General features: G+C 43.3%; 1 long non-coding RNA gene across 1 annotated transcript in view; it reads right to left on the reverse strand.

Moving 5' to 3' along the window:
* Nucleotides 1–544: 544 nt before the first annotated feature.
* Nucleotides 545–20,780, reverse strand: part of LOC309881001 — a 48,884-nt gene continuing 28,648 nt past the window's right edge. Inside the window, exon 4 of the long non-coding RNA XR_014318058.1 lies at nt 545–957. This is a non-coding gene — a long non-coding RNA (uncharacterized lncRNA). The remainder of the gene's footprint in view (nt 958–20,780) is intronic.

Below are 20,780 nucleotides of genomic sequence, written 5' to 3' on the forward strand. Positions count from 1 at the left end.
AGATATGAAACTAATTTCCCATTACACTAGGAGGTATGCTTATCTTTAAAGAATGAGCTCAAATCTTAGATAAATTATTCAAGATTTTTCTGCCTTCTATGAATGTTGGGTCAGAGCATAGCAAATGTTTGTTTAAAGTGTGTCTCACTACATTTATACACAAAAAGACGCTGTCCAAAATTTAGAATCATAGAATGGTTTTTAGGAGGGCTGAGAGCCAGTATGCCATGATTATGCTGCCAGTTCTACCAAAGACATCTGTTTAGCCAAATACACCTTGAGTAAAAAAAAAAAATAAAAATTAACTTGTGTTTTTTTTTTTTTTTTTCATCTTTAAAATGGGTGTAAAGCTAGAACTTACTCAATAGCACTGTGGGAGAAAACTTAAAATTTACATAATCCTAATCAAATATTCAAGAATTGAAAAGCTTTGCTTCAGCTGGTTACTTTCTACTTGAATAAAAGTTTCTTTCCCTGTGGAACTAGAATACAGATTAAATTTATTTTTTTTTTCTGGGTCTTTCAGTGTTTTTTATTTGTGTGAATTATTTACTTTTTTATCTCTATTTAATCTTCCATAAATGAGACAAAATAAGCTGAGCCTAAAGATGTCTGCATGTTTTCATAAAGATATGATCATAAATTTCGTGTACCATCATTTATTTCTGCATTGTTACCTTTTCATTACTCTTTGTCATCTTCATTTATCAAGGCAAGTTTTAAATCTTTGCTAGAAATCCTTCTAAATAGGGACCTTGTCTTTGCAGGTCTCCAATGAAAAGGCTAGTGTATGCTAGGGCTGAATTAAAATAAATGCCAGGATTCTGCAGAGTTTCTTTATCAACCTAAGTCCATCCTTCATTCTCTCCTTGCACTCAAAGACAGATTGGCCACTGCTTTGGGGTCAGCTTTACCCCTCATCCTGAATGCTGCAGATGAATACAGAAACTGGGCCAACTGAAAAAAAAAAAAAAAAGAGAGATTAGAAACAGAAACAGAAATAGGATAGCAAATACAGAACTATATTCATAACTATTCCTCTTCCCCTCCTTCCTGTTTCCAAAAAATATAATAAAGTAAAATAAAATAAAATACATAAAATAAAATAAAATAAAATAAAATAAAATAAAATAAAATAAAATAAAATAAAATAAAATAAAATAAAATAAAATAAAATAAAATAAAATAAAATAAAAATCAAGCCTGGAACAGGCAATGCAGCAGTAGTCTAAACTGGCACTTTCCAGGAGCAGAAGAGGTTCAGTGCCTTGAGCTCCATGAATACATGGGACCTGCCTGGGTTAATGTTGCTGTGGGTGCACGTGGTCCCCCAGAGCCTCCCCAGACGTTGCCTTTGGGGCCAGTTGAGCTGCTACGCAGATCAAGGCAACCACTGCCAGTCTGATGAGGCATAGCAACTGAACCCCTGCAGGGAGATTTTCCAAATAAATTGGCGGAAAGATAGGATGACCTTACTCTGTGCTCCTTCATATTTCAGTGGGGTTGAAATGTGTTTGCAAATTCATACTTTTTCAGCATGGGTTAAGGGCACCCTAACCCCTAAGAATGTACACAGTGGGTACAGCTATTTAAGTTCATGTGCAGCAGAGTTATACTCAGCAGGCTTAGTACTGCTCATTTTTTAAAAAATTATTTTTTATTTTTTTTTTAATTGTAATTCTTTGAGCAGATTACATCAGAACAAGAGATGTTTGGAATGAGTGGGCAGTGGTTGTGCAGGCTCTACAATAGAGTCATGAGTGAGAGGGAGAGCTCTCTATTATGTATGTTCCCCTTAAACCGTGAAGAAAGCTGGCAGGTCTTGCAGAAGCATAAGTAATACCAATAAGGAGTTTGGAAGCTTAAAAAGAAAGGAAATATTCAGAAACAGCCATTATAGCCTCAGTTCTTTGATTATATGGATGAAGAGTGCCAGGGATAAAAATCCGATACACAGCAAATTAAATGAAGCCTATTTTATAGGCATCGAGTCCCTGCATTATTTGCTGCAGAACAAGCATTCAGTCATTAGAGAGGTATGCTGAGCTTTTTTCAGAGCACCCAGCTATCCCCCTGGACGTCAGTAGCACAGCTCCCTATCCCTAACTGCTTGTGAAAAACCCACCCACAGAGCTCGATTAGGCATATGCTCCACGATATAAATGGCTGAGTCTTCATCTCTGTGAAAGCCATTTATCTCCATGAACTATTTTGCTTTGCTGCATTCAAACAATGACAACAAACAAACAAAATACCAAAGCAAACAGTATATCTCATCATCTCCCTCGCAACAGTTGAGCAGTAAGCAAGGGTCATGCCTGTAAGTCCGGATGTTTTTCTGATTCCTTTCCTGACATACTCCTGTCTGAGTGCCCATCAAGCCGGCTGTGAAGTGAGCTTGAAGAAGATTAAACAAGGGAGTCAGTTTTTCAGAAGACAGTGTGTTTTTTTTTTGTGATTTGGCAGCAATAAACATCTCCCCTATGCAGGCACACAGTGCTGTCCCCAGAGCACCACTCCTGATTCATGAAGCGTCACAAGAACAAGCGTCCCTCCGTGGACATGCTTGGAAGATGACAATCTCTGGCACCGACAGCCTGAATATGCTTTAGGAGCCGGTTAGTATCAAAGGCTGACAGAAAAGGCTCACAATGTCAGAGGACTTCAAAATCAGTGACTTATGCTGCTCATTTTTAAACATTTAAATTACAGAAAGGCAGGTATTTTTTAATCTGAAGCTCTTTGAGAGTCCTAACCATGTAACAGAAAAGCAGGCTGTAGTCCTGCCTTTTACAATATAGAAGGGAAAAAAATTTACTAGCAGTCATAGTGGTTCATCAAGCTTTACAGCCTTGTATTTAACCCTGTGCTTTTATTAACTCTACCATCGGAATCTCTTCCTGCACAAAGGACTTTCCCTCCTAGGAGACCAAAAGACATGTCTGCATTCACAGTTTACTTAAGATCAGGGGTGTACTTGGGAAACAAATATCCTGTTGTGCTTACTGTACTCTGATTCCCAGTGTGAGGTGGTCTTGAAACATAAACTGGGTGCCCCTCTGATGAAACCAGACTATGAGGTCCAGGTAGGCACCTGCTGTACATCATCTGCCACTGGGCATTCTGCGCTCATCCAAAATGAAATCCTTTTAATGTGTACAGGGTGGCCCCTGGCTCCTCTGCACCCACAGTTTCTGTCTGTGGATCCAATCCTGCCATGCCATACTACTTGCTAATGTAGAGATGCCCTAGACTTCTAAAGGGGACAGTCAAAATTGGGCTGGCGTCAAGCCAGATCAGCTATTAGCTTGCCAGCCTTTGCAGTATTTGCATTGAGATTATGGAGAGGTGCCTAGCAGGAAATCTATGACTGCAGTGTGGGTGGTGTTTAAAGCAGTTTTTAGCTTTAGGTTAGATGAGGGTTTCCAAAAGAGTGGTCTTAGTGACTGCTTTTGCTGCTAGATAAGCTGTGCTGTTCTCTCTCTCTTTACACTGTGCTCATCATGGTTATGTGGAAGGTTGTGTCAGGACAGAGCAAGTTCGAGACAAAAAGCCCGTAAAAATGCCAGTGTAAAACACTGTCACAAGCCATACATTCTGAAACAAAGGCTAGCTAAAGAAAGTATTACAAACGCTCTGTCAGAGAGATCATCTAGGTGATGTAACTCGATCTGTGACCTTCCTCAGCTCACTGGGGATCTTCTCTGCTCAATAGGGCCCTGAAATAGCTGACTTCTGGCTAGATTTAAATAAGCCACTTGTAAATAATTTTGTCGTGTGCACTGGGAGGGAAAAATTCTAGCTGCAATTGATTTTGTTCCTGTACTTTCACAGCACATAGCCACAAGCCCTTGCTATTGACAGTCTTCCCAGACCCACAGTGAATTTATACTGGCTGCCCTAAATGTCTCATGTCTGCAGTTTTCTGTTTTCCTGCATGCTGATTTTGAATAAACACTGAAAGCATTCCTCTCCCTGAATTTTTTGCATACTATGGTAAAGACTCTGAAAAGGCAGATGGATAAGATTGTTCTTTGACTAACACAGTAAAAGACACTTTGCTGAGAAGGTACATTTGAGAATGAAAAATGGTGAGAAGCTGACAGATGTGTTATATGCTTCTACCTACTGGAAAGCTTATTATATTCATTTAATGGTTGGATACTCAGATTATGGAATCTTTTCTTCAGCCAGCACTTCCAAGCTGTATATGAGCATTTTAAGTGATCCTGTTTAACTTCTCACATCAGACCATTGGCCGGTCTTTGTGGAAGGACGGGGTGACCTCAGACATAGGCCATGTTGGGTAGGAACACAACAGTAGTCTTGGAACTGGTGGCGTACCACTTAAAGCCAATAAATTATTATGTCAAATGTCACTTCTCTCATAAATGGCTTAGGACGAAATAGTCTGTGAAGAAAGCCACACTACAATGTGTCTTCTAATGTGACGTGAGACATTTCAGTGCTGGCCCTGCTTTGAGCAGGACATTGGATGAGAGGCCTCCTGATGACCCTTTCACTGTGGACAAGACTGTGATGATGTTGACAGTACAGAGGAGAGGAAGTATGCTGGAAGCAGCTTATGGAAAGTATGTTTCTGTGCCTCTCAGAAACCCTAGATGTTATTTAAATGTAAACCAAATACTATTTTGTGATGTTGTTGAAATTGAGAGTGCTGCAGGCAATGAGAGTACAAGCGTGAAAGACTGTATTAGTGAATCAGATACAAGGTTACATTAGCAATAAAACATTTTGGCTCTTTCCTCTGCGGTGCCCTTCCTTCCATTTTAGTACTGATATTTGATGGTGACAGAGTATGTAGGGGCAAATTTAGTCTTGACAAAGTTGGTAAGCAGGAAAGGCTTTTTTTTTCCCTTTTTTTTTTCCTTTTTTTTTTTTTTTCACATTAGGAGACCCAACCAAAACGTGGCTTTTCAGTGGTCCCGAGTGCTTAAACAATCAAAGACATGCCTAGCTGTAACAGCTGCAGAGAAATAGAATCAGTTTTTGTATGCACTTTCCATTTGTGAGGAAAATCTCAGTATCAAAGCCAGGCCTAAACAAGCTTGCAGTAGTCTGGATGTGGCAGAGCAGAACTTGGTGTTGGCTGGGACATCTTGGTCTTCAGCACAACAAACCAGAGCTTCCTCTGAGCAAGTGAGGGCAACCTCCCTCCACAGTGTAAGGGCAACCTTAGACCACACTGTAAATACATTCTTGCTTCACTTCAAGTCAATAGCATGTAGGTATTTTTTTAAACAGTCATCTGGCACCTGCACCATGAGTCACCTTTGATAATGTGCCTCTTTGAGAACAGTTTTCAGAGGTATTGACTGCTGGCACTTCCACTGAGGGTGAGTCTGGAAGGGAGGGCTCTTTTCTGCAGCTCTGCAAATCAGGCTTCAGGCATTTCTAGCATTTGACAGCAGAATCAGCGGTCATTTTAAAAGGTTCTTGCATATATTTCTATGATTTGATGGTGTTTTTACTGCAGAGCTGCTGAGAAAGGAAAATATTCATTTGCATGCTGCAAAGCATAGGCAAGGAGCCAGCTCTGTGCTATTACAATATCTGATCTCTGTAAGGCAAACATCCTTCTGAAAGGAGCTAATGTTTCTGTCTATTCAATTCTGATTCACAGTTCAGCACTTTCTTCACTCAAACACCCTGGGGAAGATTGTTAACCGTATTTTTCTCTTCTCTTTTTATCTTTATTCCTGGATTAAGTGAAGAAATTATTGGTTCATGTTACAGTCCTTTTTCTCCTTGTGCAGTAAATCATCTTCTGCAAAATATCTATCTATATATATATTTGCTAGTGGTTTGCTGCATGTTGAGTATATTTCTGTAAATTTGAGGCTGAAGTTGTATATTATTTGCACAGAAAACACTCAGGTTGCATAGTATGTATCATGCCATAGGGGGTACAATGTTGTGAACTGATGCATGTGCACACATATCTTCAAAAACATTGGAATGTCCTTTTCATTGAAACCAAAGAATTGTTCAAAACATTTCATAGCAAAAATACTTAAATATTTTTTCCTTCTGTTTATGAACATGGATCATAATATTTAATACAGACATTTGTAGAATCTCAGCAATAATTTTTATCCGCTGTTCACTTGCTGCATATGCATTGCAAACACTTTAAAAAATCAGGTGACATGGGTGACAAGGTGTGGTTTCTTCTTTCTGAGTGGACGTGATGACTGTTAAGAGGGGCTTTTCTTCTCTGAATACAAACTTTAAAAATATTTTTCTATAAATACCATGCAACACACAGTTCATATTTATCACTTGTATTGCTGCCAGGAAATTGAATTGCTGTTCTCAGAGAGCAAGTAAGGGGAAGCAATTTCATTTAAATAACTAAACTTTTCCAGTATGTGTTTTATCTGGAAAAATAAAAATTAAAAAATCACCCTCACAAAATAAACAAACAAACAAACAACAACAACAACAAGAAAAACCCTCTTACAATTGGAAGAAGCTCTGCATTTATCAGCACAAAGGCTGGTCATGTCTTTCTAATCACTCAACCTGTTTCTGGTTTCTCTAACACAGCAGTTGCCCTCCACACCTGTAGTGTCCGTATGGACCCCTTGCTTTTCCAGATGAACAGACACAGGAGCTAATTACTCTTGCAATGCTCCTCCAGATGAAGTCTGGAGAGCGTTTTGGAAGGACAGCATAAGCCTCTTGCTGCTCCCACTGATAGTTGCTTAACCAACATGCCTAGTAAGCTGAAATGCTGAATAAATAACTTCCCTCAAAAATCAATGTGTGTTATATATTGCTCCTCCATTTAAATAACATCCTGTTTATCTAAGGGCTTCAGGGCTGTAGCTGTGCAATGCGAAGGCAAGCTATCACAGCTCAGTTTCAGGTTTCATTTGCAGCCTGGTGAGGTTAGTACAGGCTGTTCAGCAATCTTTTTCTTCCAAACATTTCTACTTACCTGCCAGATTCACTTCCTTGTAAGTGACAGCCCATGGTAGTGTCAGGTAGGGAATTTAAGGAATTTAAGGCCATGCCAACCAGCCCTTCCTTTCAGTGCAGGGGTCAGCACCCCTGGGGCTGGTCTGAGGTCTCTGCTGCAACCTCCCCAAGCAGCTTTGTCTACAGAAGGACCACCATTCATGGTCAAAGACCAGGGTGGATGGATTAGGGAGATCTGGGGCTGCTGCTGCAGATGCAGCTGCCCAAGCAAAGACATCTGGGAGCTAATGGGGCTGTCCATTCTTACCCCATCCCCAGTCACACCTTCCAGCAGGGCTGGAGGGGGCTTGTCTAATAGCTGTGCCATGCAAACTCGGCTTCCCAGGGAAGCAGCTGCCAGATTAAGAGCTTTCTATGGTGCTCCATCAAGAGCCTTTTGCAGGAGGGACAGCATCTTCTAAACACCTATTTCCACAGATAGATGTTAGCAAAGAGGTCCCAGTTGCGCAGCTTGCCTGAGCCCTTGCTAAGATCCTGCCATCAGCCCTGGGACCTGGGGTGGGGGCAAGTGGATGCATTGTGTTTTGCATTAGATTTTGTTTTCTTTTATTGCAGAAAAGGGGCATTAATATTTTGTTAGCATTGCCATTGAATCTGGACCAGGACAGCTGAATGGCTGCTAATGAGCTTTGTATAAATGGAGGAGAGACATGGGTACTTGTCTAGCACCTACTTTCACCAACTGCAATGGGTTGCAGAGGGGACCTGCATGGTCCTGGGGGACATGCATGGGTAGCATCACCTTGAGAGAGAGAAGGTGCTCAGCATCCCCACTTGTACTGACACAGAAAAACATTTCTCCAACTGTCAGTCCCTCAGACACCTACAGGAGCAAAAATTTGCTGCGGTTTATTGTGACTACTTACCAGTTTAACCAGTGTTTATAACCAAATATTTTACCCACACAGAGAATAAATTTCAGCAGTCAAATGTCAAATGTAACATTGAATTGAAAAAATACAAGTGGCACAAGGAAAATTGTATCCTTTTCTGTGTAAGAGCATCAGCAGCAGCAGGGAGAAAAATGTCTCATGCAATTTTTTTATGTAAAAAGTTGCTATTTACTTATTTCTAAGTGGTTAAGCTTGCTTTTAAAGGATAACTTAAAACATGAGGAAGGAATGCAAGATTTGCAGTTTTCTTCCTGCTGAAGGTCATGAATTTTGGCTCTGCACCTCATTGTCCTAGTCAGGAAGAGACTAAAAAAATTATACAGTATTGAGCAGTTAGTATATCCCTGAGCATCTACGCGAAAGGGAAGGTTTCTTATAAATTAATTTCCCTTGCCTCTAAGAAGCTTTCTCTCTGATTCATATGGGTCAGAAAAAAGTTCCTCTCTTGAAAACAATTTAGAAAATTCAAAGGTAATCCAATTCTAGGCTCTGTGCCATCCAGGTGCTTGTACCCAGCAGGAAAAAAATATCTTCTTAATCCTTTTTTGTTTTTATAATTACTTGTTTTTCTGCTTCCCAGCAGTTCTTCTGTTCAGTACAAAAGTTACCATATCCAATTACACCTTTTTGTCCTTGCTTTTAAAATCTTCACATCTCCTCAGTTATCTATTAACACAAGATTAATCACTTGATTAATCACAGATTTTTTTTCCCCACTCTTCCACAGTGACAGCCACTGTGAGAGTCACCTGGTGGTACGTTCTGGCACTTATGTGTGGCCAATAGAAACATGTGACTGTGTGGGGAAAAAAATAGAGGGCAAAACAGAGACAAAGCAAGAGAGAGAACATTAGTATCATACTTAATACAGCAAAAAACACAGCATTTTGGAGAGCAGCTTCCACATGTGATCGTCTAATGGCTTCTGATCTACATTACTTTCTATTTCATTTTTATGTAATGGGGGCTGACAGGAAGGGCACTTCTTGGCAGCTAATGATCACTGTCATTGACCCAGCCAATCCGTCAGTAACTGGAAATATCTGCCCTTTATGTCTTTCCTCCTTTGATGATTCTCTTTAATCATATATTTTTTTAACCTTTTATGTTGAACCTAATACTCTGTTCTTTGATATTAATGTGATGTGCCATGTTTCAGTGAGTACAAATTTTTTCCGGACTATTCCTGACAGGTATTGTAACCAAAAAGAAAGCAAGATTTCAACCTGAAAGCTCCATCATATTTACTCTGTCTTTTACTGGTTTCTCTTTCCCTGTCTTACCTTGCCAGAGACGCTATCAGTTCGAACTACCCGCAGTATCTAATCTTCAGAGTTCACCTCAGGAGAAGTCTGAAATCTGTCAATGATTATTTGCTTAAGGTCAGCTACAAATATGGGGTTTTTAATCTAGGAGATTTAATAGGGTCCAAAATTGACTTTCTCTGACAAAAATACACCAGTTGATGAATATTGTAGCCTTTCTTTGGAAAGAGTGTTTTTAGCTTTCACATGACCTGTTTTTAGTCTTTAAGCCATTATGAGTTCAAAAGCTGGCACAAACAAAAAGCAATTTACTAGAGTATGTCATATACTGACTTTTATAAAAACGACTTTTCTTTCTAAGCCATTTTCTGAATAGCTGCATTTCTTAGACGAACTCATTATATTCTTCTGGTCAGGGAGAAACGGTCTGATTTACTTAGATAGACACAAATAAAAATTAAATCTTGTATTTACAAAGTGTGTTATTATCTAATAATTTTCTTAAATTTGTACCTAACCAGTAAAACACTTGAGGAGAAAGGGGGGGGGGGCATGCCTAACTTGGTTGAGCCAACAGAGTTCAAGCACAGAGCCAAGGTTAAGCACAGGCGCTACTGCTCTGAGCTGCCAAATCCCTACAGGGAAAGCTTTGCTCCCTGGGACTGAACCTTGGAAATGTGTTGGCTACCTGGACAGACACAGCAGACATGGGGTGAACTCAAATTGGTGAAAAAGACCCATGACTCTAATGGTTATCAGTCTCTGGTATTGCCAATGACATAGTGCCTCTAGCAGGAAAGATGCAGGAGGGTTAACGTCTGCTAACATTTTCTAGTCTTTGGTGAAACAGAGCTACACTGTCCTGCCAAGCAGGGAATCTGTGTGGTTGACTCAGAAAAAGTTAGAGTTGTTTGTGAAGTGTATCTTTAAGCAATAGACTTTTATGTATTGTAGCGTTGGTTTATATTTAGATGGTATTTCTAAAGTGATACAAAACTTACTGCTTGATGCCTTTTGAATTATTGTTTGTGAAGTGTTTATGGAAATCACTGTGCTTCAGTGAATCAGTAGAAAATCATCTATCACTGAAAAGCCTGAACACCTGAGATACCACAGTGACTTTCTATGCTTAAAACAACACTATTGAGGTATAGCATTATATAAGCACTGTGCATTATTATGCAGAATTAGATACTGCCCCATCCAAAACAGCAAATTTGCATCATGAAAATACATATTAATTATTTGTGTTTTATTATTGATCTCATTCCCTCATAGGAAAAAAAAAATGCTAACAAATAAAACTTAGCAGAATAGCTAAAAAGACATCTCAACAAGACTACAAAATTGGTGTTTATTAAATTTTATTATATTTCCTTTTTATTTCATGCTGTTGTTGACTTTCTTTTGCATTGGTTTCTGTGTTAGCATATTTTTCCAGCTTTGAGACGTCAAGTCTTTTTTGACCGTAATATTCAAATTTTGTATCATTTTATACCTAGATACAACTAACTGCTCAAGTATAGCTACACCAGCTACTTGTGGGGATCCAAAACCAGAAGAGAAATTTATACTCATGTATATAAAACTGGATTTTTTAGAATGCTAACTAAGTCATTGTCGTGGTTTAACCCGGCTGGCAGCTAAACACCACGCAGCCGTTCGCTCACCCTCCCCCCTCCCTCTCTGGGACGGGGGAGAGAAATGGAAAGTGAAGCCCGTGAGTTGAGATAAAGACAGTTTAATAAGACAGGAAAATAATAATAATAATAATAATAATGATGATACAATGGTGATAATACGAAAGTAATAATAGTATGTACAAACAAGTGATGCACAATGCAATTGCTCACCACCCGCTGACCGATGCCCAGCCTAACCCCGAGCAGTCCGGCCCCCTCCCCCCGGCTAGCCACCCCTATATATTGTTTAGCATGACGTCAGATGGTATGGAATACCCCTTTGGCTAGTTTGGGTCACCTGTCCTGGGTCTGTCCCCTCCCAGCTCTTACTGCACCCCCCAGCCTGCCCGTTGGCAGGACAGAGCAAAGGCTGAGATGTCCTTGGCTTAGTATAAGCACTGCTCTGCAACAATTAAAGCATCGGGGTGTTATCAGCACTCTTCTCATTCTAAGCCAAAACACAGCATTCCACCAGCTACTAGGAAGAAAATTAATTCTGTGCTAACTGAAACCAGGACATCTATCCACCCCTTATTCCATACCATTTATGTCATGCTCAGGTTACACTCTTTTCCATACATTCTAATTAGTCACCTATAGTAATCATGGTAGTGATAATATACAGTATAATATACTATTTAACATGGTGCAATTCAGTTCATGGGCTATTCTCACCCAGTATTAAATCTCCTTGAGGTACACACCGGACCTCTCCGTTCTTTTGCATTACCCACCAAGTATATCCAGGTCCCTGAGCGAAAACAATTCCACGAATAGGTTTGCCTTTTCCTGAGGCAGGAGTAGCCCAGACTGTTTTACCCAGCATATTTTTTACATGCACTACAGGAACTTTATCCCCATCTACAGTACGTAACAGGTTTGATTGGGCAGGTCCAGCTCGGTTGGTAGATCCCCTAGTATTGACTAACCAGGTGGCCTTTGCCAAATGCGTATCCCAGTTTTTGAACGTCCCAGCGCCCATTGCTTTCAAGGTAGTCTTTAACAGGCCATTGTATCGTTCAACTTTCCCGGAGGCTGGTGCATGATAGGGGATGTGATACACCCATTCAATACCATGTTCTTTGGCCCAAGTGTCTATAAGGTTGTTTCGGAAGTGAGTCCCATTGTCTGATTCTATTCTTTCTGGGGTGCCATGTCGCCATAGGACTTGCTTTTCAAGGCCCAGGATGGTGTTCCGGGCGGTAGCATGAGGCACAGGATATGTTTCCAGCCATCCGGTGGTTGCTTCCACCATTGTAAGTACGTGGCGCTTGCCATTGCGAGTTTGAGGGAGTGTGATGTAATCAATCTGCCAGGCCTCTCCATATTTATATTTCAGCCATCGTCCTCCATACCAAAGAGGCTTTGACCGTTTGGCTTGCTTGATTGCAGCACATGTTTCACAGTCATGAATAACCTGTGCTATAGCGTCCATGGTCAAGTCCACCCCTCGATCACGAGCCCATCTGTATGTTGCATCTCTACCTTGATGGCCTGAGGTGTCATGGGCCCATCGGGCTATAAATAATTCACCTTTATGCTGCCAATCCAGGTCCACCTGAGCTACTTCAATCTTAGCAGCCTGATCCACCTGCTGGTTGTTTTGATGTTCTTCAGTAGCCCGATTCTTGGGCACATGAGCATCTACGTGGCGTACTTTCACAGCCAGGTTCTCTACCCGAGCAGCAATATCTTGCCACAATGCAGCAGCCCAGATAGGTTTGCCCCTACGCTGCCAGTTGTTTTGCTTCCATTGCTGTAACCATCCCCACAGGGCATTTGCTACCATCCATGAATCGGTGTAGAGATAGAGAACTGGCCATTTTTCTCGTTCAGCAATGTCTAAAGCCAGCTGAATGGCTTTCACTTCTGCAAACTGACTCGATTCACCTTCTCCCTCAGCAGCTTCTGCAACTCGTCGCGTAGGACTCCATACAGCAGCCTTCCATCTCCGATGCTTCCCCACAATACGACAGGACCCATCAGTGAACAGGGCATATTTCTTTTCATTCTCTGGCAACTGGTTGTACAGTGGGGCTTCTTCAGCACGACCCACCTCCTCCTCTGATGATATCCCAAAGTATTTGCCTTCTGGCCAGTCCATGATCACTTCCAATATTCCTGGGCGACTGGGGTTTCCTATTCGAGCCCGCTGAGTAATCAGTGCAACCCACTTGCTCCATGTAGCATCAGTTGCATGATGCGTAGAGGGGACCCTTCCCTTGAACATCCAGCCTAGTACCGGTAATCGGGGTGCTAGGAGGAGCTGCGCTTCAGTACCGACCACCTCCGAAGCAGATCGAACTCCTTCATATGCTGCCAATATCTCCTTTTCAGTTGGAGTATAGCGGGCCTCAGATCCTCTGTATCCCCGACTCCAAAACCCCAGAGGCCGACCTCGAGTTTCCCCAGGTTCTTTCTGCCAGAGGCTCCAGGTGGGGCCGTTCTCCCCGGCTGCAGTGTAGAGCACATTCTTTACATCTGGTCCTGTTCGAACTGGCCCAAGGGCTACTGCATGGACTATTTCCTGCTTGATTTGTTCAAAGGCTTGTCGTTGTTCAGGGCCCCATTCAAACTCATTCTTCTTACGAGTTACTTGGTAGAGTGGGTTTACAATCAGACTGTAATTTGGGATGTGCATTCTCCAAAACCCCACAACACCTAGGAAAGTCTGTGTTTCTTTTTTGTTAGTTGGTGGAGACATAGCTGTTATTTTGTTGATCACATCCATTGGGATTTGACGACGTCCATCTTGCCATTTTATTCCTAAAAACTGGATCTCCCGTGCAGGTCCTTTGACTTTATTTTGTTTTATGGCAAAACCGGCTTTCAGAAGGATTTGGACTATTTTCTTCCCTTTCTCGAAAACTTCCTCTGCTGTGTCACCCCACACAATAATGTCATCGATGTACTGCAGGTGTTCAGGAGCTTCCCCCTGCTCTAGTGCAGACTGGATCAGCCCATGGCAAATGGTAGGGCTGTGTTTCCACCCCTGGGGCAGCCTATTCCAGGTATATTGGACTCCCCTCCAAGTGAAGGCAAATTGTGGCCTGCACTCTGCTGCTAGAGGGATGGAGAAAAATGCATTAGCGATATCAATTGTGGCGTACCACTTGGCTGCCTTCGATTCAAGTTCATACTGAAGTTCCAGCATGTCCGGCACTGCAGCACTCAGTGGTGGCGTGACTTCGTTCAGGCCGCGATAGTCCACTGTTAGTCTCCACTCGCCATTAGACTTTCGCACTGGCCATATGGGACTATTGAAAGGTGAATGAGTCTTGCTGATCACTCCTTGGCTCTCCAATTGACGAATTAGCTTATGGATGGGAATCAGGGAGTCTCGGTTGGTGCGATATTGCCGCCGGTGCACAGTTGTGGTAGCAATTGGCACTTGCTGTTCTTCGACCCTCAGCAACCCCACAACAGAAGGGTCCTCTGAGAGACCAGGCAAGGTAGATAATTGTTTAATGCCCTCTGTCTCTAAGGCAGCAATACCAAAAGCCCACCGGAACCCTTTTGGGTCCTTGCAGTATCCTCTTCTAAGATAGTCTATGCCAAGGATACATGGAGCATCCGGACCAGTCACAATGCGGTGCTTTTCCCACTCATTCCCAGTCAGACTCACTTCAGCCTCCAATACAGTCAACTGCTGAGATCCCCCTGTCACTCCACAAATATAGATGGGCTCTGGTCCTTTATAGCTCGATGGCATTATAGTACATTGTGCACCGGTGTCTACTAAAGCCTTATACTTCTGTGCGCGTGATGTGCCAGGCCATTGAATCCACACAGTCCAATAAACTCGATTGTCCCTTTCCTCCCCCTGGCTGGAGGCAGGGCCCCCCTAATCCTGGTCAGAATCTTCCTCGTTTCTGTGTTTGAAGGACTGTCTGCTGGAAGTTGGAGCAGCAAACTTTTCGGAGAATCCCTTTTTCCTGATTGTTTTCTTTTGCAACTCACGTACCCGTGCCTCTAGGGTCGCGGTAGATTTTCCATCCCACTTTCTCATGTCCTCTCCATGGTCTCGTAAGTAAAACCACAGGGTGGCACGGGGTGAGTACCCACCATATCGTCTTCCTTGTGTGGGTGAACGCCTACCCCTGACAGCTGAGACACTGCTTTGTACAGGTGCGAAGGAGAATAATCTCTCTTCAAGTTGGTGAACCTTTTCAGAAAGTTTCTCCCAAGTGTTCTCCTTTGGTCGGTGGGCACTGGTTGGTTCAGGTGGGGAGGACAATAGATTCTCTTCAAGTTGGTGAACCTTTTCAGAAAGTTTCTCCACAGCTGAGACGCAGGCCTGTAAGGAAGAGGAGAGACTTTCTTCGTACTGCCGGAGTTGTTTAGCCGCTTCACCCACTGTGGGTTCCTCATCCTCTTTCCAGGCCATTATTGCCAATGAGCTGGCATATGATGATGGTGCACTCCGTACAAACTTCCGCCACATGGGTCGTGTACACTTGACTTCATCTGGATCTGTGGATGTTTGTTTGAGGTCTGGATCCTCATAAATCACTTCCCGTACGGCTAATTCCCTCAGGTACTGGATTCCCTTCTCCATAGTGGTCCACTTGCCTGGTAGACATAAAATATCTTCCTTGAAGGGATACCTTTCCCTCACAGCTGAGAGGAGACGCCTCCAGAGGCTGGTGGGTCGTGCTCCATCTGCAATTGCTTTGTCAATGCCGGCGTCTCGAGCAAGGGATCCCAGCCGCTTGGCTTCCCTGCCATCTAATTCCACACAATTGGCTCCAGAGTCCCAGCACCGGAGCAGCCAGGTGACAAGCTGCTCACCTATACAGCGACCAAAATCTTTTCGCACATCTCGTAGCTCGCGCTCGTTTAGGCTTCGGGTAGTTACTGTTGCTCTTTCGGCATCCTCATCTTCCTCCTCCTGAATCCTTGACGGCCCAGCGTCGTCATCATCTTCGTCATCTCTATACTTAGTTTTGGCAGAAGCCTTACCTGGATTGGCAGAAGACTCTCTGCATTCTAAACGACTTGAATTTCTATACCATATTTTCACCTTCTCTACAGGGGCAGCTTGCACTGCTACTGCTCGTTTCTCTGACTTTGTTACAGGGTCTGCCACAGGGGTTGGAATGCCCTCTGCAGGGTCAACTTGCACTGCTACAGCTCGTTTCTCTGACACGGCCACAGGAGCTGGAGCGGCTACAGGAGCTGGAGCAGTTGCAGGAACCGGAGCTGTAGCGGCTACAGGAGCTGGAGTTGGAGCTGGAGCAGTTGCAGGAGCTGGGACTGGAGCAGCAGTAGGAGCTGGAGCTGGAGCGGCTTCAGGAGCTGGAGCTGGAGCGACTTCAGGAGCTGGGACTGGAGCAGTTGCAGGAACTGGGACTGGAGTAGCGGCCGGAGCTGGAACTGGAGCGACTGCAGGAACTGGGACTGGAGCAGCTGCAGGAGCTGGAGCTGGAGCGGCTTCAGGAGCTGGAGCTGGAGCAGCTTCAGGAGCTGGGACTGGAGCAGTTGCAGGAACTGGGACTGGAGTAGCGGCCGGAGCTGGAACTGGAGCGACTGCAGGAACTGGGACTGGGGCGGCTTCAGGAGCTGGGACTGGGGCGGCTTCAGGAACTGGGACTGGAGCGGCTGCAGGAGCTGGGACTGGAGCGGCTGCAGGAGCTGGGACTGGAGTGGCTGCAGGAGCTGGGACTGGAGCATCTGCAGAAGCTGGGACTGGAGCATCTGCAGAAGCTGGGACTGGAGCGGCTGCAGAGTCCACCGTAGGGGTCACAGTGGCCGTTGGATCTGTCACGGGACTTGGAGTGGCCGCAGGGTCTGTCACTAAGTTGATAGCAGTATCCATGGCAGCTCGATAGGCGTAAGCCAGGCCCCAGCATGTTACAATGATTTGTGTTACTTTGGAACTTCCCGAATCGCGACACCTTTTATTCAAGCATTCTGCCAGTTTTTGAGGATTTTGCACTTGTTCAGGGGTGAATTTCCAAAACACTGGGGGTGCCAACTGGTCTAGATGCCTGCCCATATCCTCCCATACTCCCTGCCACCCACAACTATACTGCCTCCGGGCAGATCTCCGGATGAGCTTCCTAAGTAGTTGTTTAACTTTAAGCAGAACCTGAAGTGCATTCAGGAGGCAGAACAACAGGACTATGCTGGTCTGAGTATCCCAAGGATATTCAATATCTTGGAGAGCTATTGTAATAAACTCGGAGGATAAGAGGGTGGTGAAGGAGGAAGGGAGAGTGATCAAGGAGGGTACAGGGGTGGTGAAGGAGAAAGGGAGAGTGATCAAGTAAGAAAAATTATCTTCCCCTTTCCCCTCCACAGATTGACTCCCTAATGAAAAAAGGCAACAGATACAATTGCTAATAGTTTCCAAAATACAGTTTCCAAAGTATAGAATCGAAGATGTTACTGAGTACAAATACCAGGTTAGAGTCATGGCCAGATATTTCATCATCTCATAAGCCACTGATACAACACACAGTACCATAATGGTCTGAAACCAGGGCCCGGAGAGGATAAACAACATGACAGAGAGCACATACGGAAAATAACGTGCTATAATACTCAATTTGGAAAACAGGCGCAGCACAGTTGAGATTAAAGCAATCAGCATTATGACAAGTGACTATTAAGCAGGTCTAATACTTATACCAATTTTAGTTTAACACACTCTGGTCAGATCTGCCGTTATCTCAACCTTTCGTGCCCCACGTTGGGCGCCAAAAAGACTGTCGTGGTTTAACCCGGCTGGCAGCTAAACACCACGCAGCCGTTCGCTCACCCTCCCCCCTCCCTCTCTGGGACGGGGGAGAGAAATGGAAAGTGAAGCCCGTGAGTTGAGATAAAGACAGTTTAATAAGACAGGAAAATAATAATAATAATAATAATAATGATGATACAATGGTGATAATACGAAAGTAATAATAGTATGTACAAACAAGTGATGCACAATGCAATTGCTCACCACCCGCTGACCGATGCCCAGCCTAACCCCGAGCAGTCCGGCCCCCTCCCCCCGGCTAGCCACCCCTATATATTGTTTAGCATGACGTCAGATGGTATGGAATACCCCTTTGGCTAGTTTGGGTCACCTGTCCTGGGTCTGTCCCCTCCCAGCTCTTACTGCACCCCCCAGCCTGCCCGTTGGCAGGACAGAGCAAAGGCTGAGATGTCCTTGGCTTAGTATAAGCACTGCTCTGCAACAATTAAAGCATCGGGGTGTTATCAGCACTCTTCTCATTCTAAGCCAAAACACAGCATTCCACCAGCTACTAGGAAGAAAATTAATTCTGTGCTAACTGAAACCAGGACAGTCATTGAAGAGCCTTGTGCTCTTAACGCTTGCAATTTGTTTTAACATCGTAAATTTTCTAAAAATTAAATAGCTTTTTTTTTGACCTCACACTTATCCAGCTTTCTTAGATTCTACTGAACCACTCACAATCAGACCACAGTCTTTCTCATGATCTGTTATATACATTACACTGGCAGTGTCACAGCTGTGGTAACACAGAATGCACCATGCACTGTTTCATTTGTCAAAGATATTCATAAAAACTTATACTTGTCAATGTCATTCCCTTCAATAAATCAGTCTTGCAGGCTATACACTAATACACCTAAAAAAAACAGACTTCAAAAATACAGGGTAATTAAATATTACAACAGGCCTGATTACCTTCATATCACAATGCTGAAGTTACACATGCTTTCAGAAGAACAAGCTTCCTCAGAAATAACTCAGTTTAAAGAGGGGGACTAAAGCATTTTTAGAGTGGGAGAAGACGGATAACCAAGAACATGGATCTGCTGGGGGAGGATTATAGCTGAGACACAGTCTCTAAGGAATGACAGCACAGTATAACAAAGCTGATGGCAATTTGTTGGAAATACAGGTGGTGCATGAGAGACCTTGTACTGTGTAGATAGGAGACTCACAGTGATCTCCTCTAGCTCATGTTTCGAACTGAGCCCTGTTTGCACAGGCTGAGATTCACTTATGTTACATGAGCTGGTTAGCTTGGGCTTTGCTCACTGTGTGGAGATGTGCGAGGCTCTGGAAAGGGCCCCCTGCACATCAGGCAGGCACCAGGAGAAATATGGACCTTCGCTTCTTTCTTGCAGACCTTACGGGTGTAAAAATAGTCACTGGACAAAAAAGGCTGGCCAAACTATTTCATCCTGAGGGCAGGCAGTTTTCTGCCTCTGTGCTTACAAGGGTGGGGAAAAGTCCATAAAGACCCAGAGAACATCTAGTCAGTGGGCCTGGTGGTGAGAGTGGGTCCTCATTTCTGATGCCAAGCTGCCAGTAAGCAATGTGAACTGACCTTCAAAATGCCTGGCCTCCTCTATTCCCTAGAAATACAGGGGCCAAGCACCTTGTTAACCCTATGGCTCCCTGCTGTGATCCGCTTAGCAGTCCTAAGCAAGATGCCTATTGCTTGCCTTCAGTGGTGACAATTACAACCAAATCTTTGTGAAGGGCCTCCAGATGGGATGATGAGTAATGCCACCCATGAGCTGCAGCCACATAAATAATTGTGCCAAAGCCCATGCTGCTGCTGAGGTGGGAGAGCAGTGTGTGGGGCATCTGGCTACCAGGGGACACCAGGGAGCCAGCTCAAGCTTGCAACTCAGCTAATCAAACATTGATAAAATCCTTTCAAAAGAGGGGGCTTGCTTTACACTTCCGTATGTTTAATTCCAATCTGTAAATGTTTGTTTTCCCCATTCTAGCTCTTTAATTTATTCCTCAATTTTCTAGCCTCTGAAATGATAATAAAATGTACTAGATTTGAAATAGAATTCTCCAAGCAGTATTTTGGCAATCTGTTAGGAGCTGCAATACCTATGGATTACCCTGTAAATCTAAATTATCGGCACTCATGAGGGATTATTTCCATTTATTTTGTTTTATTGTGTAATATTTTGCAGCAGTGGCTGCAGCGCTGTTATTAACTTGTGGTAGTTCTAAGCCCTGGTAGGTGATTAGATCATTTACCATGTAAAATTCTGGGCTCCAAAGCAAGGTGGTGCTAAGCAGCGAAGCCATAGGAGTCCCAGCTGCTTAGCCTCCCCAGGATTTGAACCCTCCCTTACTAGATAAATCTCCACAGAATTTTAGTTTGTTATTGGAAACAGTAGAATTTATTTTTATTGACCTGTTATAATGGAGATAAGGTACCAAAAGCACTGCCACAGCATATGATGATTTGAATTTATACGAAGAATTTAATGACAGGAAACCAGTGTTTCCAAGCACAATAGTACTCATTGCAAACATGGGCTTTGAACCATTTCAGATGAAAGCGTTTTTCTCTGTGAAAGTTAATTCCTTTCCGTACTAGTATGAATCACTTATGTATCTTAAGAAATAAGATACTTCTCTATATTGAAATGACAACTGGCATGGGTGAAGGATAATCTTGCAGTTCAGGCGCTCAGGAGATATGGTATTGCCATAAACTCACTGCTGATCCTCAGGCAAGTCATTCTATTAGATTTCTTGCCTGTAAAGTGAGATAATTCATCCTGCATAGCTAAGGTAGTGTTTTTTTTTTTTTTTTTCTCCCTCCACTTTATTTTGCATTAGATGAATCTGAATTTCTTCACTTTGGAAACAAAGTAAAACAACATCTTTGCTCATGAAGCATCCAAACTGACTTAATCAACAATTTTTGATAAATGCAAAGCCCAACATCATTTTCCACAGGGAGGAGAAGAGGACAGGTAGAAACTCATTCATTTGCTGCAGGTCATGAGGATTATTTTTCTTCTAGGCAGCTGGAACATGGTGGAGGTAGGATTTCTGCCAAAGTCTTTCTAAACCTAGCTGCAGACACCACTGATGCAGGCAGTACGTATTGTTCTGGAGACCTTCAGTAGTGACTAGGGTTGTTAGTAGCTTGAATTATAAAGGGCCATGTCTGCACTCAGTTTCATAAATGCAGGCA

The sequence above is a fragment of the Aythya marila genome (genome assembly GCF_965140915.1).
Source record: "Aythya marila genome assembly, chromosome: 1".
Classification (NCBI taxonomy): Eukaryota; Metazoa; Chordata; class Aves; order Anseriformes; family Anatidae; genus Aythya; species Aythya marila.